We start from the raw sequence: 24,588 nt of genomic DNA on the forward strand, positions 1-24,588 counted from the left end.
AGCCCCACAGGACTAAAGGATCCCATTTAGGACTCATCACAGCACAGACATTCCTTGTAAGATTCAGGCCAGGCAACTGCCCTAGTTTAGAAAGTGTGAGGAAGACAGGAACATATCTGGCCTGACTGCTGTCTTTTGAAAGGCCTGATTCCAAGATTGGCCCTTGGTTGGCATCTGGAAATTTGGATTTCAGGAGAACTCTCACCACCCCAACTGATAAAGAGTGGCTCGCTGTCCCTAAACCATGCAGACAATATGGTTTCTTCTCAACACTTGCTTTCCTTCTGGGAATCTGGAATTTTGGTACATGCTAAGCACGGAATGCCTAAGTGACTAGTTCTCAATACAACCCCTAGGCACTGGGTCTTAATTCCTTAGAAAGATCAAAAATTCAGAATATTTAGTCATAGAAAAGACAACATGAAGAGATTGTGTGATTCATAGATCCTCTAAATCATCTCAGCTGAAGTCACAAGTAGCTATGGGGTTATCTAATAAAGATCTGTCTTGTCTGATAGAGTAAATTCCCCTGACATACAGGAGAGCCACAAAAGTCTTGAGAATTTTATACCAGCAGAAATGCTGTCATTATGGACCTCAGTGGACTGAAAGAATATAAAATGAAAAAGGTTGTCACACTCCCAAAAGGGTAAAGGCAGGAAAGTCTGGTAATAGTACTCAGCTGCAAACATGGGCTACCTTTCAGGAAAAATGTAAAAATGGCCCACAGAGTGGAGTCATGGATCCCCAAGGGCAGAGCAGCAATATGTCATCCCAGGCCTTGAAACCAAATGGAGTTTGCCTGGCTAGATTTTGATAATGCTTGGGACTAGCGATTTCTTTCTTTCTTTCTTTCTTTTTTTTTCTTCCATTTTCTCAAGTCCTAATAGGAAATATCTATCCTATTATTTTCTCACCATTTTATTTTTGGAGCAGATAGTTTTTTTTTTTTTTTTTTCCTTGTTTTCCAGGTTTATAAGTAAAAAAGATTTAGGATGATTTACATCCAAAGCCTCACCCAAACCTAATTTAGATGATTTAGATGATGAAATTTAGGACTTTTTAACTGATGAAAATAAAGACTAGAGTTTGGACTTTGAGTTTATACTCTAGTGAGTAAAGATGTTTTGGAGACTTTGGTGAAGATGAATATATTATGCATGTGACATGTATGTGAATCTTTGGAGTCTAGAGGGCATATTGTTATAGGGACAGTAGTGTTTCTCTTCATGCCCCATAAAAAGATGTTAACATCCTAATCCTTGGAACATGTAAATGTGATACATTTTATGGTGAAGATGGAATTAAGATTGTAAATAAGCTGATATTAATTAAGGAGATTTTTCTACATTAGGAGGGCCCAATATAATCACCAGGTATTTAAAAATGGAAGAGGGAAGCAGAAGAGGAGAGTCAAGGAAAACTGTGATTGTATGAGAAAAATCAGAAAGATGCAAAATTGATGGCATTGAAGATAGAGGAAGGACACTATGAATGCAGGTAGGCTCTAGAAGATAGAAAAAGCAAGAAAACAGATTCTTCTTTAGAACCTCCAAGACAGAATGCATCTCTTGAGTATGTGTTGATTTTAGGTTAGTGAGATCTATGTGCAACTTCTAACCCGCAGAACTGTAAAATAATGAATTTCTGTTGTTTTAAGCCACTGTTTGTGGTAATTTATAACTTTAGTAATAGAAATAGAAAAGTAATATATCTGGGATGCTAAGGATGAGATTTATTATTCTTAATCAAATTTGTTTACAGTTTAGTCAAAAATGCTACTACCTCATTGAATTAACCAAACTTAATGTGTGACTCTTATTTCTTATGCATTAATTACCCACTTAAAAAATTCCTCCCCACAGGTCTACCTATCTCTAATACGAAAATCTTTTGAATAAAAGACTAATCAAATTGAAATCACCGTTTGTACCTTTAGAATACCAAATCATTTAAGATATCCATGTAGATATCATTTTACTCTACACTGCACTATAAAATTGCACAGGAGGAAAAAAATAATATAGACTCTTTGAATATCAGGATTGAAGAAGCCTCTAAAGGCCAGGATATCTACCAGTCTCCTTCATGGTTTTATCCTTTCCTTAGCATCTCTTTCAGTTTGTTTCTAGTATCTTTTGTAACACTCTGTATTCTGAAGCATCTTATTCCACTCCTGGATTCTTCAAATCAATGCAATATTTTAATTGTTGTTGACTGTAGCTGCCATAATGTTAAAAGTATGATTAACTCATTACTGTAAGTGTGAAAAAACTTAACTGAGAAGTAATGCCTTATATTTAATAGCAGAATAGATGAATTTCAGAACATTTTTGTTCTCTTGGCCTTCTACTCAAGCCTTTTGTAAATGATTCTACCACACTGAGAATTGGCACTTTCTGCTTCTGTCCATCTGTTATAATGGAATTTTGCCGGTTTTTAAAATGTGATAAGACAACTACACTTGAACATAAGTGCCAGCAAAACATAGACACAATTTTTAAGTCTGCATAGCATTTCCAACACTACCCTTTGGGCAATATGCCATGAATTCTGTGGCAGATTTGATCGTCAATGAGGGGGGAAAATCTGTTTCAAATTCCATGTTCTGATTAATTACATGTTTTGTTCATATCAGATTTTATTTTGATCTTAAGCCACGTTCAGCAAAGGGAAAAACTGAATCACTATTGGCATTGTTAGAGATCCATATTCCAGGTAAAGATGCAGAAATCAAATCAAATGTTACATGTGAAAGTATAAAGCACCACTCAGATCTGAGGCATTGCTATTTTGTAACTAACACATATGATTGTGCTTCATACAATAAAATGAGTAAATAAGTTATTGTAAAATGTCTTCCCCGTGTTTTCATTTTGAATAATTGTTTTTGAATTCTTTTGCATAGGAAGTAATATTCTAAAGAATAGAGTATGTTCTTTAACATTCAAAGATTGACTTGAGTACTTGGCAATTCTGCATTTCCAAAGCAAAGTGACTACTACCTGCATAAGAAGTTTGACACGCACAGAACAGTGGGCAGTTGCTAGAGAATAAACTAGAATATGCTTAATATTTGTTTTTCCTCATTTCATAAACTGTTAGAAAAACATTGAGAACTGAATGAATATTTAGGCTAATGATAAAATAAAAATAGCTTAAAAATTATACATGAAGAACAAAGCATGTATTTATAATATTTATATGATAAACACATTTTATATAGTACATGTATTTTTTTCTCATATTTTTATTTATTAGGTAGGCTAATGTATGTTAAAGGTGAAACAGACAATTTTCAGTTAAGTATGGTTTTCAGCAATGATCAACGTGATGCTTTAATCCTAAACTAAAATCAACAGGAACTAAATAGGAGAGATAAAAGAATATTTTTATAATCTAAAGTGGTTGGCTTTATTCAACACATATTTGTTAAATAATCCATCTTAACTGCTGAGACTTTTAAACTTGTACATTAAATTTCCTTTATTTAGGACCTTTTAAAGAGTTAAGAAGAAAAGGGAAACAGGCATTTTGTTTAGTTTTCAACATCATTTATTCATCTTTGTATTGGTAATACGTTCCCATAGCTCATAATCTAAAAAGACACAAAGCAAATTCTTTTTCTCACATTTGACAAATTCACTCAATTCTTTACAGAGGTAACTAGCAATATCAGTTTCTTATGTATCTTTCCCAGGGCTAATTTTAATTTTGCACTTGTTTTATATATAAGTATGTGAATGTGTATTTGTGTGTGCATATGTATCTTATATATCTTTTGACTTTTCAAACAAACAAGAGCATAAAATGTATTCAATTCTTGTGTTGACCATCTAATAGTATATCAGTTCATGAAAAGCTTCCATATCGACTATAGTGGTTACAAGATACTTAGTTATATATATATATATAACAGTCGAATTTGTTTATAATTAAACAGTATTTGATAAATATGTGGTTTTCAATAAATTATCTCATACAATTCTTTAAATAATTCTATGAAAGAATAATCACTTCATTTTACACTTAAGTATTTCACGAATCAGAGTTAAATAATACCTGGTTATGGGACTGGGATTCTCCAGGCCCAAATCCCAAGATATGACAAATATTCCAATCCATTTTTGTCTAAGTTCAATTTCTTGCCATTATCTGATTCAACTTGATAAAACTGTGCCCTGTCCTTTAAAATTTTCATCAGTGTTTCAATAATTATTTATATTGTAAATAAGTTTTTAATAAAAGTAGAAGTTGAACAAAACAGTAAAACTGAACCGATTGAGCTATGATAAAAAGTCAAAGTATTTTTTTTTCTCTTGTCTGTTAAATGATCAATGCTAGAGAAAATTCTCTTAAACATTGATGTCAATACTATGTTTGTGGAAGACAGTGTGGCGATTCTTCAAAGACCTAAAGACAGAAATACCATTCAACCCAGCAGTACCATTACTGGGAATATACACAAAGAAAAAATAAATCATTCTATCATAAAGACACATGCACACGTATGTTCATTGCAGCATTATTCATAGTAGCAAGGACATGGAATCAACCTAAATGATATCAGTGATAGACTGAATAAAGAAAATGAGGTATATATACACCATGGAACACTACGCAGCCATAGAAAACAATGAGAACATGTCCATTGTTGAGACACAGATAGAATTGGAGGCCATTATCCTTAGCAAATTAACACAGAAACAGAAAACCAAATACTGCAATTATCACTTATAAGTAGGAGCTAAATGATGAGAACATATAGACACATATAAGGGAACAGCACATACTGGGACCTTTCAGAGAGTGGAGGGTGGGAGATGGGAGAGGATCAGGAAAAATAACCATTGGTAGTAGGCTTAATACCTGGGTGATGAAATAATCTGTACAACCACCCCCCATGACACAAGTTTACCTATGTAACAAAGCTGCTCTTGCTTTCCTGAATTTAAAACAGAAGTTAAAGAAAGAGTATGTGAACTATTTCAGTTAAATAACATTCAAAAAAGGTGAAAAAACCCACAGAAACATAACCTTCATATACCTCTTCTGTCTTATGAAGAACATTATTTGATGTTGAATTTCTTACACTGCCCTCTATTTTCTAAAGCTGTTTTTCTCTTCTCTCTAAGTATCAAAAAGTAATAAAATATATGCTTAGCTCTCTTTCAACAGTATTCAATTCCCTTTAAATCCTTAAATAAAATAATTTAACTGAATCGTGACTAAGGAATAAATGACTGGGCTCCAAATCTTCTAGAACAAAGAAAATAATAATTAGAATCAAGAAGTACTATAAGTAGAGGCATTTCAAGAGTCCATTTATTTCTTACATTTGTGGTAGTCTTCCTTTTGGTTATTGGCTGAGCTCACAGCTTTCTGTCTTCCCTAAGAATGACAAAAAATATATATGCCTTTAGTGATAATGCTTATATTATGTTACTCTGCCACCACAGCCAGAGTAGTTTGATCTAATCATAGTTACCTGATGTAAGGTTCAGCCAATCAGCTTCTTTATAAGAGGAAGTTAAAATCAATCTCTCATTGGAAGAAAAAAAGCCATCTTGTGGTCCCATGGAAACAGCAGGGTATGGGAGTCTAGGGACATCTGCTGAGCTCCTAGAGTCTTTTATTTCCTATGTTTTTATTGTTTGACTTTCTTTTCTTTATCTTTCTAATAATTATCCTCCCTATTTCTTGGTATTATTATTTCCTTTTAAGCATTGATGTATCATTTAAAAAAATTATTCAACAAATATTTAATATGAACTTTGAACTTCAATATGTTTCATCCTATTTTAGGCACTGAGGATATTTCAACAAATCCAACATGATTCTACTCTTGTTCAATTTGCATTTTAGAAAGACTGAGAGCAACAAGAAAACAAACATATTATAATTTCATGTAATGACAAGTGTTATGGAGAAAAAATCTAAATAATATGGAATGAGAGGAAGTTGGGATAAAAGGCTAATTTGGATAGGAAACAGAAAGAACCCTGTTCATGGAGAAGCCATTGCTCAGACTTAAATGATAGAAGAAATGAGATTGTAAACCTTAGGAAGTTCTGGGGAAAGAATATTCTAATGGGGAAGACAGGTATGTTCAACGATACTCATTTCATGTGTTAAAAAAATGTAGTGAGGAAGGAGGAATATGATAGTGTAGTAACTGAGCAAGTGAGAAGGAATGCGCCACACACCGAGTTCCAAATTAAGAGTCCTTTTACTAGATGGTGACCGAGAGACAGCTAATGCTCAAAGTTCTCTCGGCCCCAAGGAAGGGGCTTGATTATCTTTTATAACTTGATTTAAGTAGGGGACGTGGTACCTGGCTGAAGAGGAATTTTACAGAAGCTTAGCAGGTTAGAGGAAGGGGCTGTGGGCATAGGTGTTTTCCATACAATCACCAAGAAGGGGGGTGATCAGACTCCTGCGACACAATGATCAAAGAGAAAAAAAAATTTTTCTTACAATAGCAAGGGGGGTATGCCAAGTAGGATGTGGTTACAATGGTTACAAGTGTTAGGAACAGTATGCTTCAATGCTTCTAAGTGCAGCATAACCTAGTTATGCACTCAGAGGGGCTGTGATAGGGAGGGGGAAGCTAGGCTAGAGTTTACAGCTAAGATGGAGTCAGTGATGCTAGCCCAGGGTAGGTTATTACAGTAGGACAGGAGAAAAAGTAGTCAGGCAACAATATTTGAAATAGTAAGAGTAAATTTTTATAAATTAATTTATTTTTGGTAATTTACTTTCTTGATTTAAAAATAAAGACTCAGTGACTTTGTGGGTGTATCAATGTGAGATAACATATTAAAATCACATAGCACGTTGTTCCATATATAATATTTGCTTTTCTTCCCTTTGTTTATTATATTATTGTTTAAATGTGAAGGTTGAGAGGAACACCTACACTATCATTATTATGGATTTAGGAATATATTTGATGAGGCTCTTCAAAATGATAGAAAGAAAAAATCTATGAGTAATTACAGTTAAGTTGTTAGAAACAGTGTTTGATTTTCCTTGTGTTGATAGTATAATGTTGTCTTCTATACACAAATATAATTAATGCACCTGATCTGACATTAATAGACAATATAGTTTTAGTGATATAGTTTGAATTTAGTAGTTGAACTGTGCAATTTATGTTTTCTTTTTCACCTTTCTTTTATTGACCATGTACTGAGAGTTCACAATATGCTAGAACTTTTCTTTGAATAATGTCTAAACCACCATTTACAATTCCAAAGAGGCAGAGAGGTCGAATTCTGCCCCTATCACCCTAAATTTAAATCTGGTTATTTCTGATTCTAAACTCATTTTATTTGTACTACACTGTCCTGTCAGCAATAATTACAAATAACATCTTTTGAATATTAACTGGATGGGTTAGCAGATGTTGCTTCTGAGAAGGAGAAGGTTTTTCTATTTAACATAGCTTTCCTATGCATAGACAATAACTTCCCCTCTAATAGGTAATATAGAAAATTGAATGAAAAATGGATGAATTAATAAAACTAATAGACATCAACTGCCCAAAATATTTCTGGTATTACAAAGGGCAGAAACAAATATTGTTCAAGCCTGGTTTAAGAAGACATAGAATGTCAACACAAATATTAGTGCACAATATTCTAATTAATTGTAGTATTGAGTTCAAACATTTGGACAGGTTTGCCTTTTAAAAGAGAATTATTTATAAATATTACTGTTTTGCCATCTGGTGACATCTTGTAATGCTTATTTATATAAGGACTTGTTAAAGGATGATGTTTAGGCTTCAATATTGCAGTTAGGAGATGGCATTTATAAATTTGGATTATTTGCAAATAGATGTATTTCATGTTTTATTCCTCACTTGATATGCCAATAATAATAATAATAATAATAAGAAGAAGAATGTGTATTCCTCTCCTTTTACTTTCCTGTCTTGCATAGCTTGATGGAAAATGAATTATTTTATGCCTGGTTAGAGATCATTGCAGTGCCTTCTCTCCGTGATTTTGCTGTAATCGTCAAATATTTAAGTAATCTGCAGTAGAACATGTTCATTTATATAAGGATGAAGTAAGGCTATTTTCAGTGATGTTACCTGAGGTTCTCTGAATTTCTCTGGATATTCTATCACAGCACAGGGCTCCTTCTTCTCAAAAGATGGTGTATTCTCTGAGTTCCAGCTTGACATCTGGCAAGTATAGAGTAGATGCATTTGCTGGTCACTGAAGTCCTGTCAAGAATAATTAATTTTGTACTTCTTTTGGTCCTCTATTGAAATAAAATAGTGAAAGTTTTTCACTAATCACACAGAAAAAATACTAAAAAATGAAAACAGTGATATAACGCACAGTATTTCTCAGAGCCCATTGCCCAGTTAATATACCAAGTTCTTTATTCTTAGAACCATGATTTTAACAAAAGAAGAAAGCAGTGCTAGGTCTACATGTATTCCATGTGTGTATGTATGCTTATGTGTGTGTGTGTGTTTATGTATTTGTGTGTGTTTTTATGTATTTGTGTGTGTAAGGCAAATGTTACTTGAAGAATGCTAATGAGCAATAACTTAATTCATTTCTCCAGTTGTTTAAATATAAAATATTCTTCTTCATTTGTTCCAATACTTCAATTAAATGTTACCTCCCCTTGCTGTAAAAATGTATTTTAAATCTTTGGACTTGCTTTGCCTTTATGAAACGTTTTAATACTTTAGGGGCCAGAATCAACTACAATTGACAGATAGCTTTTTAAGGAAGACATCATGTAAAGGATAAATAAATATACCAATACATATATAAATCCAGAATAGGAGTCACATCTTATAGCTTTATGAGAAATATATTAGATTAATAAAACATGTAAAGTTCCGTGGATGTTACTCAATTTTTTGCTTAGCTACATGTTTACACATTTCCTTTTAAATTTTTGAAATAAACGAAATGAGTGGCAGAATAGAATTGCTTGAGAAAGCAAAAATAATTTTATATCTCATTTTTCCAAAATTTGTTCAAAGATTTCCTTGAGAAAATAAATGTTGATTAAAGTAAAAAGGGAGGAAGTAAAATGGGGAAAGAAAAAGGAAGGAAAGAAGTATACCACATCTAGTAATTCTCAGTTTCTGAATTAGCTCAGTCACAATTATGTCTTTGCTAATCCCAGTGAATAGCTTTCAAACAAAAATAAAGATATATCATAAAGTAGTGGGCGAGGAACTGAACGGTTTTCTTTCAATTGAAAGGTTATCTTTCATCTGCTGAGAAGAGGCCACTTTTCTCCCTGGAGAGGGACAGAGGAAGGTGTAGAGTTGCATGGTAGAATTCATACCCAGGACAGGAGGTAGTGAGTGGTTTCCACTCACCAAGGTAATCCTGTAGGACAGGAATACCTCACACTCTTCTAAACCTTTACAGACTTTGCTTGAGCAGAGGCCTAAGAAGTGTCATGCCCATTCCTTGGCTTGGGGAGGTCTGGACCTGTGTAGGAGCATGGGGTAAGATGAGGTGGGTGTGCACTGTGTCGGACTATAAAAAAAAAAAAAGAAAAAGAAAGGTTATCTTTTCCTAGCCCTTCATGATTGACCTGGACCAATTTTCAATTCTTATTATTACCTTTAGTCTCTATATTTTATTTTCAAAACCAGAAATAAAATAACATACAGATGTTATGTTTGACTTCACACACACACACACACACACACACACACACACACACACATAATTCACTGGTGACAATGCATCAGTACTTAAAATATCACATTTTTAACAGTTGTGAACATTAAGTGAAATAATATAATACATCTTGCAAAACATATAGTAGCCATTCAGTAAGTGTAATCCCTTTTATTTATCTGGCATTCTTTTAGTAGGAAAAAATATCATCAGCTTTGTAATAAGAACCATTTTCAAATTAAAATTATTTAATAAAAATAAAATAATTCAATTGCTTCAATAAAAATATCAACTTTTATGTGGTTGAAAGAAATGAGACTGCACATATATAAAATATAGAGTCTATATCTCATTTGAATATATATTCTATATACAGAACATATATAATTAAATGAGACTAAATATATAGAATTATTAAAATTCTATATATTCTATATTGTATACATATAGAATATATATTAAAAATCTATTCTATACATACAGAGTATATAGAATTGTATTAATTTAACTTAGTTTAATTACATACTAATAATTTATGGTATTCATATATTCTCTATGAGCTTATAAACTATTATCATCATCATTATTTTACAAAGGTCAAGCTACCATAGAGTGAAATATCCTTTGATCACACAACCAGTAAGTGGTAAAACTAGGGTTTGAACCCAAGCTATGGCTCACTTCTAACCACTTTACTGTTATTTTCCTGAAACCAAATATAATCTTTGTCTAGAAAAAATTCCTAATAACCTTATTTAAAGAAAAATTTATACCTCAGAGGGACCAGTAGATTACAGAACTCCATGGTTTAAGATAAAAAGGAGAAGTACCATGGTTTTTGTGGAAAAAGAAGATGACAGAGAAAAGAGAAGAAAACTGGGCAGTTGCTGTGTCTGGAAGGAGCAAGGTTTTACTATATTTGGATGCTTCCACACCTCCAATTCTTTTATCAAAATACATTGCAATCATAAGTGTCTTGATGAAAAAGAATTCTTGGAGAAATCACTAGAGGTTAAAGAGATTTTGGCAGTTAGATTTCCGTTGATTAGATATTTGTCTGCCTTCTCCCCATCAGCTTCTCAAAGTTAAGAGTTGGTCTATGCTCAGGAGATAGTAGGAATTTTGAAGAAGGGATTAGAAGCTCCGGGGTCTTCCCGAGCTCTGCCACTGGCTATGGGAACATGTATGAGTTTCATCCTTCTGGCCCTTTAAGTTTATCATCATAAAACTAAAGATATTCTTTAAACTTTTCTTCAAGTGCATAATATATTGTTATGTCTCTAATGAGAAATTCTCTACCACATGATTAAGGAAATTATTTATGCACTAAACCAAAAATGCAAAAATAATATAATATTTATGTAAATTCTAAGTTATATATTACCAATGTATAAATATTTTGGAATCATTTTCCTGGTTTCTTACCTTTTTTAGAAGTTATTTCCTGCAGTTTGCATACTGTTTCACTTAAGAATCCCCATCACTAGCACACATTTGTTTAAATAAGCATATCCAACTACACAATAGGTAGAAATAGTCTAAATCTTATTAACTCTAGTGATTGCTTTCATAACCATTTCAATGGAAAAGGCATGTTGCTGCCAAATTTTGTCCAATATATTAAGTCTCTTTGGTTGCATAAAAAAGACAAAGTAACCCTAAACTGTAACATATTCCAAAAATCTGGTGGTTCATAAAGTGAGAAATTATGGGCTTGGGTTTTTATAAAATCTGAAAGGTCAAAAGGGTAAGCAGATGGCTAGCTGTAGAATTTATTGCACATTAAGCAATTGTGTTGATGTGCCAGGCAAAGTCCGGGAAGCTTATGAGACTGTAAAATCCAATGACCCTGTATTAAACTGAGGGTTCAGTTCATGATACACATGCAATTTTAGAGATCACATCTATCACTTGTTTATTATCTGTCAGAAACTCACACCATTCAACACAATTAATATCCTTCACTGTAGTTTTTACTATTGCTCTTTTTTTAACCTCTTTTTTTTTCCATCTTGGAATTTTATGCTCCTTTTACAATATTACTAAGTTCAGGATAATCAAGTGACAGCTCAGCAATGCTAAATGGTTTTCCAGTAACTTTTCAGTACTCATAAGTAATAAAATTTTATAAGGGATATAAAGAATTTAGATACTCAATCCCACATGCTTTCTTCAGTGTACATCAGTAATATTACTGTCATTAATTGGAGCTTTGGAATACAAAGAGCAGCAATATATTTTTCATAACTACATAAAAACCTTAAATTTCCTTTCTTAAAAAAAAAGTTAATCCCAAGAAGATGGTCTAAGGTGTTATAGTTGCAGACTCTAATCAAGCAAAAACAAAATTGTCAAAGACAAATATCTTGCACACTTAAGAAAGTGTTTTCTGAAGACTTGCTTTTAGTGTTATACTAATAAAAATTTACCAGTATACTATGAGATAGCATACCGTAGTGCTCCTTGTCAGGTATTTTTAGTGGATGATGATAATAAGTTAATATTTATTCAATGCCAGATGTGGAAGAGGAATTACTACAGCCTTAAATGTTTTATAAAACTTTACCCTCTTTTCTGAGTTTCCAAAACTATAGGATTTATAATTTTTAAGAATATTATATGAATGACCATAATTCTATTAAGCATACATTCAAAAATTCAAATTGTTCATAATTCTAAATAACAACCTGACTAAACCATAGATGACCATTATGTTCATTTCTTTAAAATATACTAATTTTAATGCATTTAATTTTGTTTAATTGTACTTCCAACTTTTTGGCATACTTAGCTAGGCCATCCTTACTGTTTCCAAAACAATCAAATGATAACATTCCTACTCCACATGTTTTAGAGAAAACCCTTCAAACATCAAAACATCATACTCAGAATAACTTTTCCTCATATATACTTTTCAATCAATAATCTCATAGTAGAGTTTATTTAGTGTAAAAGACTCTGTTAAAGTCATGTTTACTCCTCCTCAGTTCCATGGGACATTAATACAAGACAGGATATTTGCTTTAGTACATATGTTTGCCTGTACATTAAATTAATTTTAGACATAATTTATTTCATATTATGGAGGAAACTACAGTTTTCTTAATAAAAGGCTGTCTTGTTTCATAAGATGACACACTGAAGGAGAGATTCTTTTACATTTTTATTTATTTATATATTTATTTAATTGGCATGTTGTAATTGTACATATTTAATGGTGTTTTGGACACATCAAAACAACAGTAATCAAGTTGTATAATGATCTGATCAGGGTAGAGTATCCAAAACCTCATGCACTTTGTCATTTATTTGTGTTAAGAGCATTTAAATGCCTCTTTTGTAGCTATTTTGTAATATACAATAGTTTATGCTCTACGATATAACAGAACACCAGAATTTAGTCTTATTATCTAGTTAGAACTTTTTACCCATTTACCAGGCCCTCCTCCCCCAATCTTTTCCTCAGTCCCTGGCAACCACTTTTGTACTCTTAGTTTCTCTGATATCAACTTTTATTTATTTATTTTTTTAAGATTCTACATATGAATGAGATTGTGTGATATTTGTCTTTCTGTGTCTGGTTTTTTTACTTAACATGAAGTCCTCCAGGTTCATCCATGTTGTCACAAATGACAGGATTTCATTCATTTTTTTCTGGATAGCATTCCCTCATGTATATATATTACAATTTTTTTACATGCTAAATTATTTATTTGGTTGATGCAGTAGTAATTGTAGCTTTTCCATTATATTCAATGGCAAAATGTAATGGCAAAACCTAATATCAGGGTGTGAAATCCTAATTTGTGAACTTTTCTTAAATTTAATACAAAAACCAATTTTTTGAATATATAAAAGGGTTAGTGTGATAGAAAGTAAAAAGTAAGGAACACCAGGGTGTGTTCCTCACTTAAAAGCACTTTACTATCCAAAGCTAAGTTGAACCTTCTCTCTATACAAAAATGTGGGGACTATAGGTTATTTTCAAACAGTTCTCTAGTTGATAGGCTCCTGTGAGAAGTACTTTATTTGGAGACAAATCTGAATTTCAAATCTAGCTTTATTTATTTATCTATATTATTCATAATGTAACACCTTCCATGAAGCATTGCCGTGAGATAAATTTATCAGTAATCTAGCTTAGCATATGACATATAGATGATGCTATTGCAAAATGTGCATTTCTTCAACTTTGTTCTTTCCTCTGGCTCTTCCTTCTTATTCTAAGCTTCAATCATTTATCTTAAGAAATTTTAAACTCAGGTCTACAAAAGTTCTTGCAGTTAGAAAACTATCATAGTACATTTGCAAAGCATATATAGAGTGTTAAATCAGTTCAATATGGAGAATTCTACTAAGATGTATCTTTGCAAGTTTTGAAGAGAATACATACGACCTTCAAACAGACTAAAAAGTAATGCCTAGAGATAGACGCAGCCTTAAATACAGGAAATCATCTTTTCACATCAAAAAGTATTCTGCCAGTCAGTGGAAATTTTAAATTGTCTAATAATCAATGGAAATTTATGCCTTCTGCAAAAATGCCAATTGCAGTATCTTTGTAAACTGGGCCACCATTTGAAGAAGTCATGTAAGCTAGCCAAAATTCAAACTCATTTATGTTTTCAGTATCTGTAAGAGTTGTTGTGTGTAATAAACATGAAAGGAGGTTGAAGGAAAAAAGAAATATTATATATATATATACATATATATCTCAACCAGAAAAGGCAAATTCCAATTTAATGATCAAATTTGGTAGGAGTGGCAGACTCTAAAAGTAGAAAAGAATGAGATAATACATAAATCCGGATTCTTAGGAGTTGAAATCCATGAATCTCTCATCTGTGTTGTGAACTAATTTACAAGAAACTCTATAAATAGGATTTTATGTGAACACCAATGTCACATATACAAATCTGGTAAGCATCCCAGTCAACATTCTTTATCTGTATTAACTTCAAGCATACTGAAAAATACACTCACAAAATTACTTGGGAAGGTATAATGTCTTTCTTGATTGATGGTAGGAGAAGTTCATCTGGATGTTTGCAGGTTCCAGTTTCACACAAGACCAAAAATATCTAGTCTTCAGTAATCTCAAGCAATGAGGCCAGAAACCTTTTCTTTGTGACTAAATGTCTTTCAATTCAGGAAAGTTTAGAATTAAGTCTAGAGTCTAGTTTGAAAAAAATCATAATATTAGTAGTTTGTAAAAAGAAGCAAATATCAAATTGAAATTCCATAAATGTTATGTACTATTAGAGCATTTAAGAAAATTTTAATTTATCTATTTTTATATGTTTAATTTATTAAACATTAATAAATATTTTAATTCAGAAAAGTATTATTTGCTAAGTCAGGCAGTTAAAGTACTTATAACATAAATCAAATATATTAAATTTTTAAATGCAGTTAAAATATTTGATGATGATTAATTAATTAAGTTTGTAAATGGGATCAAACACTACTCAAAGCCAACAAAAAGTGATTGTTAATACTAAATGTTATTGCTAAATGTATAAACAGGATAATAAAATCTGTCTGGTGAACTTAAGGCTTAAACAATTCTGTCATAACTTTTAATGTTTTAAATCTTAATATTGAATTAAAGTAAACTTCTCAAGAGTATTTTAAGTAGACAAAAACCACTGCTGAAAAATCCAAAAACCTTACAGAAATGAAAAGACGTATTTTATCACTTCCCATCTTAGCATCTTGAGAAAGTCATTTGATTTCACTCTACCTCAGACATCAGATCTATGAAATAGGGATAAAAATAACTGCTATTTAATATAATTGCTTTGAAGATTGACAGAAACTGCATATGGAGTATTTATAGAGCACTTGGAACATAAGTGAACAATAATAGGTATTGTTATTATTAAAACTCTTAGTGACCTTTTAAAATACAATTATTCTGATTTCAGTACTTAAAATGTTCTTTTAAAATACAAATCTGGTAATCTCAATGCCAATATATGGAACTGAATTTAATAAAATCTCTGCTACTGAATACCTTCTTGGTAATTTGCCTGTGGAAATGTTAGGAACATTTTGTAAATTAAACAATCAAAGAATTTTCGAATGCATCAGTAAGAAACATATTTTTTCATATTTTTCCAAAATTTTAAAACATAAAATTGTGCTTATAAAATTTTTAATGGCAGTAATAAACCCTCAGTAAATAGGAGAGTCAAGTTTGCCAAGGGGCTTCTTTCGTCTTCTTTTTTTCTTTTCAGTTCATTGGAATATTTCTCAGGAGATAAGAGTTTGTCTTTGGCTTATACAAAACAAAACAAACAAAAGCCCTTTACTACTAATAAAAGCAGTACCAATGAAACTTGGACTATATAAGATAATAAGTATGCCATCTTAATGCAGCATAAACCTATACTTTCTAGATATAATCAATTTCCTAGATAAAGATTTAAAGATAGTTAACTACTTTAGAAATGTGAAATTGAGAATCAGTGGTTAGAGGATATTAATATTAGATATATATACTTTTTTTTTTTTGAGAGGGGGTCTTGCATTGTCTCCTGGGCTGGAGTGCAGTGGCACTATTTCAGCTCACTGCAACCTCTGCCTCCTAGGTTCAGGAGTTTCTCCTTCCTCAGCCTCCCAAGTAGCTGGGATAACAGGCAGCCACCACCACCCCCAGCTAATTTTTTGTATTTTTAGTAGAGACGGGGTTTCACTATGTTGGCCAGTTTGGTTTCAAACTCCTGACCTTGTGATCTGCCTGCCTTGGCCTCTCAAAATACCGGAATTACAGGTATGAGCTACCTTACCCGATCGATATATATACTTTTAAGTCTAGAAATTTTCTACAAATGTCAAATGATAGCAAACTGCAAACATACATTATGAAATATCAAATGTGATTTAAAATTGAATATGAATAAATTGTATTAGCTTCTCCTATGTTCAAAGAGAAGGACCCACTGATTTAAATATAACATTTTTAAGTACAACACAAACCAATGAAAGAGAAATTAAGATTCATTAAATTATTGTGTTCCTGAATATCCAGGTATTAGGCATACCTTAAAATACAGAAGAATATGTCTCTCATAGATTTCTTCACAATTAAGTAACAGGAGTAGAAATGCGGGGCTAAGGAAGAAAACATCCAATCAATTTTGATTTGGGTTCATTATAGTGAAATGTCTTTTTCGTGTGTAAATAAAATCTCATGGTTGTCTTCACTATCAGATCACTTTAAGGAAAATTTGATAGAGTCATTCGTTTAGCAAGTATTTATTGAGCAATTACTGACACCACGCAGATGCTGTTAATGCATCAAAGAAGAAAATTAATAAGGTTCTCCTCTAAAATTTGCAATCCAGTAGTAAAAGTATAAGACTACCTTTCTCCTACTTCTCTATTTTCTGTTAAAGCGAAATCGTTAGCAACATACTGAGATCACATCTCTAAAACACTAAAAACTAGTCAGTCGTGGTGCTGTGTGCCTGTTTTCCCAGCTAGTTGAGAGACTGAGGTGGGAGGATCCTTTGAGCCCAGGAGGTCCAGGCTGTAGTGGGTGATGGAGCCAGACCCTGTCTCTAAAGAAAAGAAAAGAAAAAAAAAAGCAGTTATTTTTGATTTAATGTTAACCTTAGAAAAATATTAATTAAATATTTGGCAACATTAGTCTAAATATAAAGGAAAAGGATTTATTTTGACTAGACAAAATAGGTGAGAAAGCCTCTCTTTTAATTGCAACTATTTTGATTTGTTTCACTTCTGCTAAATGATATATATTTTTATTGACAAATACCATAATCAGACTTCTCAGGTCTTCAGTGACAAAAGTTAATAATTCTGTTAACTGTGTGCTCTTAAACTGTTGAGGGAGCAAAGAAACATTTTCAAATCTGATTGGGATCAGCAATGTACTCTGATTAGTATAGATTTTGTTTCTCCATTTTTAAAGGACTAGAACCCCAGGCTAACCTAAACCGACACACTGAAATCATCTCCTTTCTTATTTTTTTCTGGCAATGTTACCATACTTACAGATTTCAGTAAATTGATAAGTAAAGGGAAAAAATAAAGTATATATCATGTCTTTCTTTTCTTGATGACATTCCAGTATAATCACATAGTTGAAAAAGAAAGTTATTTGCAGAATAATTCTAGTCAATAACTACAGAAGAGATGTTAGAATTAGAAAGTAATTTTTTATAAGTGTAATTAAATAATAGGCGTGTTCAATGATCATTAATAGATGTTGAAACTATATGTGTAAATCACAAAAGTAATACTGGCCTCTAATGAATGCACTGATTAATTTTATCATTACTAAAAATGGAATTAAGCACAAAGCATGCCTCATGTTAAATGCAGTAGAATAGGAAATGCACGAAACACTAAATTCATACCTTTTGCTGATTCATCCCTGACTACAGGAATATCGAGAGTAGGGAGTAAGAAACTGCTAGAGATAGGTCAGATGCTCATAAACAGTGAATTTTGCGTTGGAAAAAAGTTTCCCTCTGTTGTAAAAAGGAATTGAGTTAATGAGAGTTGAAAGTTTTCATTATTCCTTCTTATTTGTCTTACATAAGGAAAAATTGGAACATTCATTTCATGTCATCAACTGGAGTTTATATATTCTTTGGCCCTATGGTTACTAAATGTAAAAGCGAATGAATTTATATAAGTCAGCAGCGTGTTGAGTGTATATGTTTTATTTTAACTTTATCAACTTAATATTTATTTCTGGAATGCTTTGTTAAATTAGAGTTAGTCTTATACTAGATACTTGCTAAACACTTATTAAATATAAGTGAGATCAGGAGTGGTTGCTCACACCCATAATCCCAGCATTTTGGGAGGCAAAGGCAGGTGGATCACCTGAGGTCAGGAGTTCGAGACCAACCTGGCCAACATGTTGAAACCCTGTCTCTACAAAAAATACAAAAATTAGCCACACGTGGTGGTGAACACCTGTAGTCTGAGCCACTTGGGAGGCTGAGATAAGAGAATTGCCTGAACCCAGGAAGCAGACGTTGTAGTGGGCCAAGGTCATGCCACTGCACTCCAGCCTGGGTGACAGAGTGAGACTCTGTTTCAAAATAATAATGATAATAAAATATATATATGAGGATAAGAAAATAATTTAAAGAATATAACCAGTGTGTTGAATACAGTGATATAATATGTATGTTATATGCAGATTATTTGATATGTATGATCAAAATGAAAAGATACATTAATTGAATGAAAACATACATTTCAGACTTTGATTGGTACTAGACAGTGCTTGGGAATATGTATGTAAAGGAAGATATGGTAAAGACATATTGCTTAATTTCCCTTTTTGCTGATCTTTTTGTTTTCCTTAAATGCTAAAGTCGTAATTTTATTTGAATCTTTTTTTTGCATTAAAAAATTATCCACATGCATTTATTTTGCTAAATATTATTCTTTAAAAATATTGCAGATCAATACTGTTCTGGACCTCATGGATATGAATTAGATTTTTTTGAACACATTGTTTTTAGACCTGTAAATAAATAATGACCTTTTGTTTCCTCTCTATATTACCTTTCAGGATGTGTTTACCATTAAGCTTTTCCCAACTAATGCTCCGTACAAATTCCTCTGGCATTCATGAACAGAGAATTGTAAGGTCTAATTCTCTTGAAAGTCAGAGTTAAACAGTGAGTCATTGGGGATTGTAAGAACTTTTATTTGATTTTCCTCTAAACGTTAAATAGGTTTCAAAGAAAGCATTGATAAGCTAACAGGTAATATAAAAAGTAAGCCCTTTAATACAAAAGTTTAAAGAATAACCAGAAAAAATATATAATGAAGAACAAAGGCAAGTAGAAATTGCTGCCTATTGGATTGCTTTAAGCAATCACATAATTTATCATCTAAACTGATCATTTGAAAATGCACTATTAATAATTACATTGGAACAGTGTGTGACCTGTGTCTGTGCCAGCTAAAGTAGAATGTGTGATCACTCTAGAACTGCCTACTAAGGAATTTTCAATATACATTAATATAAAGGTAACGACTCAATTCTTATCTTTTCCTCAACAAGAAGAAGCAATAGGGTATGAGGCTTAGTCTTCACATTCAAAACACTTTGTTAAAGTTGAATTCAGATTGTAAATAATAATTTAAAAAAACAGATGCTTTGAAAATCATTGGATAATTTATACGTTTAACATGCATTTTTTAAAAAATGGTCATTTGTTATATCTTTTTTAAAGTCAGAAACGAAGTCTAAGAAATAAAACAAGCCGGGCGCAGTGGCTCACGCCTGTAATCCCAGCACTTTGGGAGGCCGAGGCGGGTGGATCACGAGGTCAAGAGATCGAGAACATCCTGGTCAACATGGTGAGACCCCGTCTCTACTAAAAATACAAAAAATTAGCTGGGCATGGTGGCGCATGCCTGTAATCCCAACTACTCAGGAGGCTGAGGCAGGAGAATTGCCTGAACCCAGGAGGCGGAGGTTGCGGTGAGCCGAGATCGCGCCATTGCACTCCAGCCTGGGTAACAGGAGCGAAACTCCGTCTCAAAAAAAAAAGAAAGAAATAAAACAAGCAGACATAATATCTTTCAGAGTAAGAAAAAGGCTAAAAATATTTTACTTATAAAACAGAAATAAAGTTTGTTAAAATATTCTCTACATTATAAAAGTGGTTTCATGATTTTTAATCTATTAAATTAGTTTTAAAAATTAAACGTAGGAAATAACCTTAATTATAATTTTACATGTGACAAAAAATAATATATTTTGTAATTTTTGTTTTGAAATTCTGCTAGAAATATCATTGTTTATTAATAAAAGTGTGATTTTGAAATTTAAATACATTCCAAGTAACTTTATTATGTTACCCAACTTTTTGTCACATTATTGCTCTTTAAATAAGCAAAATAGTTGGGACTCAGTGGCTCATACCTGTAATCTTAGCACTTTGGGAGGCCGAGGTGGGCGGATCACCTGAAGTCAGGAGTTCAAGACCAGCCTGACCAACATGGAGAAACCCTGTCTCTACTAAAAATACAAAAAAAAAAAAGAAAAGAAAAGAAAAGAAAAAAATAGCTAGGCATGGTGGTGCATGCCTGTAATCCCAGCTACTCGGAAAGCTGAGGCAGGAGAATCCCTTGAACTCAGGAAGTGGAGGTTGTGGTGAGCCCAGATTGTGCCATTGCATTCCAGCCTGGGTAACAAGAGAGAAACTCCATCTCAAAATAAATAAATAAATAAATAAAAATTAAAAATAAATAAAAAAGCAAAATAATGCCCCTAAATAATGATTCTGCACTATGCATCCACCCTTGAATTTGATGAAATTCCATATCAGTTATGATTTTAGCATAAAACTGCTCAAAAGGTTGATGATGATTTAATTAAGGGGCTATTTACAAAGATGTGGTCAAGTGCCAGCAAGAGCAGAAAACTTGCCACCTTTATGCATGAGAGGACAAGGGGAGGAAGTGACTCCAGGCACCAATGGGTAATGGTTTTACCTCTGGGTAAGAGGCCTTTGGTAGAAGGATGCAGCAGATCCTCATAATGATGTCTCTGAGAGGCGATGTGGAATAAATTCCTATAAGTGATTCCCATTAGGCAACTTCTTTTATAAGCCAGGCATTAGAGTAACCCAGTTGATAGGGTCACAAGGGTCAAAAAGCATAGAGGAGGGTGGCAAGTATATTTGGAAAGGCAAATGAGAATATCCAGAACTCTCTATACTTTTTGTTTCTCATCATCCATTATTCTCTTTTGCATATAAAACGTTTAGTCACCAGTACTATGTTGAATAGAAGTGTGAGAGTGGCCATCCTTCTATTGTTCCAGTTCTCAAGGGGAATGCTTTTGAATTTTCCCCATTCAGTATTATATTGTCTGTGCATTTGTCACAGATGGCTTCTGTTACATTGAGGTATGTCCTTCTATGCTAATTTTACTGAGGGTTTTAATCATAAAGGGATGCTGCTGAATTCTGTCAAATGCTTTTTCTGCCTCTATTGAGATGATCATGTGATTTGCGTTTTAAATTCTGTTTATGTGGTGTATCACATTTATTGACTTTGCATATGTTAAACCATCTCTGCTTACCTGGTATGAAACACACTTGATCATGGTAGATTATCTTTTTGATATGCTGTTGGATTCAGTTAGCTAATATTTTGTTAAGAAATTTTGCATTTCTATTCATCAGGTATATTGGTCTGTAGTTTCCTTTTATTGCCTTGTGCTTTTCTGATTTCGGTATTAGAGTGATATTGTCTTCATAGATGATTTAGGAAGGATTCCTTCTTTCTCTATTTTGTGGAATAGCATCAATAGGATCTGTACGAATTCTTCCCTGAATGTCTGATAGAATTCAGCTGTGAATCCATCTGGTCCTGGACTTTTTTTTGTTGTTGGCAATGTTTCTTATTACCATTTCAATTTCACTGCTTGTTATTGGTCTGTTCAGAGTCTCTATTTCTTCCTGGTTTAATCTAAGGGGTCGTATATTTCCAAGAATTGATCCATCTCCTCCAGGTTTTCTAGTTTATACACGTGAATAGTCGCCTTGAAAGATTTTGTATTTCTGTGTTATTGGTTGTAATATCTCCCATTTTGTATCTAATTCAGCTTACTTGGATCTTATCTCTTCATTTCTTGGTCCTAGCCAGAGCAATCCAACAAGACAATGAAACAAAAGGCATTCAAATCAGTAAAGAGGAAGTCAAACTGTCTCTGTTTGCTGATAATATGATCGTATACCCAGAAAACCCCAAAGACTCCTCCAAAAAGCTCCTAAAACAGTTAAATGAATTCAGCAAAGTTTAAGGACACAAAATTAATGTACACTGCTATAAACCACCAGAAACCAAGCTCAGAATCAAATCACCAATTCAACCCCTTTTATAATAGCTCAAAAATAAAATACTTAGGAATATACCTAACCAAGGAAATGAAAGACCTCTACAAAGAAAAGTACAAAACACTGGTGAAAGAAATAATAGATGACACAAACAAATGGAAATACATCTCATGCTCATGGATGGATAGAATCAATATTGCCAAAATAACTATACTGCAAAAGCAATCTGCAAATTCAATGCAATTCCTATCAAATTACTGCCATCATTGTTTATAGAACTAGAAAAAAAATCCTAAAATTCATATGGGACTAAAAAAGAGCCCACAAAGCCAAAGCAAGTCTAAGCAAAAAGATCAAATATAGAGGTATCACATTACCTGACTTCAAACTATACTATAAGGCCATAGTCATCAAAACAGCATGGTACTGTTGTAAAAATAGGCATATAGACCAATGGAACAGCATAGGGAACCCAGAAATAAAGCCAAATACTTAGAGCCAACTGATCTTCAACAAAGCAAATAAATCAAAAACATAAAGTGGGGAAATGATACCCTATTCATCAAATGTTTCTGGAATAATTGGCAAGCCACATTTAGGAGAATGAAACTGGATCCTCATTTCTCACCTTACACAAAAATAAACTCAAGATGGAATAAGGACTTAAATCTAAGACCTGAAACCCTACAAATTCTAGAAGATGGCATCAGAAAAACCGTTCTACATATTAGCTTAGTCAAAGACTTCATAACCAAGTACCCAAAGTAAATGCAACAAAACAAAGATAAATAGATGGAACTTAATTAAACTAAAAAGCTTCTGCACAGCAAAAGAAATAATCAGCAGAGTAAACAGACAAACCACAGAGTGGGAGAAAATCTTCACAATCGATACATCCAACAAAGGACTAATATCCTGAATCTACAAGGAACTCAAAAAAACAGCAAGAATAAATAAACAATCCTATCCAAAAGTGGGCTATGGACATGAATAGACAACTCTCTAAAAAGATCCAAAAATGGCCAACAAACATATGAAAAAATGCTCAACCTTACTAATGATCAGGGAAATACAAATAAAAACTATAATGTGATACCACCTGACTCCTGCAAGCATGGTCATAATCAAAAAATCAAAAAAAAAAATAGATCTTGGCATGCATGTGTTGAAAAGGGAACACTTTTGCACTGCTGCAGAAAATGTAAACTAGTACAGTCACTGTAGAAAAGAATGTGAAGACTTCTTAAAGAACTAAAAGTAGAACTACCATTTGATCCCATAATCCCATTACTGGGTATGTACCTGGAGGAAAATAAATCATTATACGAAAAATATGCTGCAAATACATGTTTACAGCAGCACATTCACAACTGCAAAAAGAAGGAACCAGTCCAAATGTCCATCAATCCACAAATGGATAAATAAATTGTGAAATATACATATACTGTGGAATACTACTCAGCCATAAAAAGGAACAAAACAATGGCATTTGCAGCAATCTGAATGGAATTGGAGACCATTATTCTAAGTGAAGAAACTCAGAAATGGAAATCCAAACATCCTATCTCTCATTCATAAGTGGGAGCTAAGCTGTGAGGATGCAAAGGGATGAGAATAATACGATGGACTTTGGAGACTCAAAGAAAACTTTCATTTTTATGTGATCTGAATTCTTGGCAATTTTCATTTTAATGAATTGATACGGCACCCTGGTGATCAGGACTATTAGAAAATGAAGTACTAAATGATGCCCCAGTGAATCATCCTCAATTCCTTATACAAAATGCCTTGAGTTGTTGTATAGCAACAGTTAGGTTCAATTATCTTGGCCAGTAAAGTAATCATCTTTTCTTCCTAAGGGTTCAATGGCATGAGAAACATAAAATGGCCAGGGTAGGGTATAACATATTCTAATTTAATATAACCATTCCTTCATTTACTAAGTTAAGCATTTCTCCTTTGAGCACTAGGAGCACTAAAATTAGCAGAAGCAGAGAATTAAAATTATTTAAATATAATACTTGGTATAACTACAGCACTTTTATGAACCTAGAGATTTTGGCTATGGAAAA

At 32.8% G+C, this 24,588-nt stretch overlaps 1 long non-coding RNA gene across 4 annotated transcripts in view; it reads right to left on the reverse strand.

Annotated features, from left to right (window-relative positions):
- Positions 1–3,544: 3,544 nt before the first annotated feature.
- Positions 3,545–24,588, reverse strand: part of LOC105718388 (uncharacterized) — a 121,421-nt gene continuing 100,377 nt past the window's right edge. For 2 of the 4 annotated variants that reach the window (XR_010341362.1, XR_010341360.1), the window contains 7 exons: positions 21,760–22,317; positions 18,056–18,169; positions 16,718–17,236; positions 14,655–14,847; positions 9,362–9,524; positions 8,102–8,236; positions 3,545–5,391 (listed from right to left, as the gene is read on the reverse strand). This is a non-coding gene — a long non-coding RNA (uncharacterized LOC105718388). The remainder of the gene's footprint in view (positions 5,392–8,101; positions 8,237–9,361; positions 9,525–14,654; positions 14,848–16,717; positions 17,237–18,055; positions 18,170–21,759; positions 22,318–24,588) is intronic. The other 2 variants (XR_010341361.1, XR_010341363.1) reach the window with 2 other exon arrangements.

The sequence above is a fragment of the Aotus nancymaae genome, unplaced genomic scaffold (assembly GCF_030222135.1).
Source record: "Aotus nancymaae isolate 86718 unplaced genomic scaffold, 86718_ANA_hifiasm-v0.15.2.pri h1tg000008l, whole genome shotgun sequence".
NCBI classification, from domain to species: Eukaryota; Metazoa; Chordata; class Mammalia; order Primates; family Aotidae; genus Aotus; species Aotus nancymaae.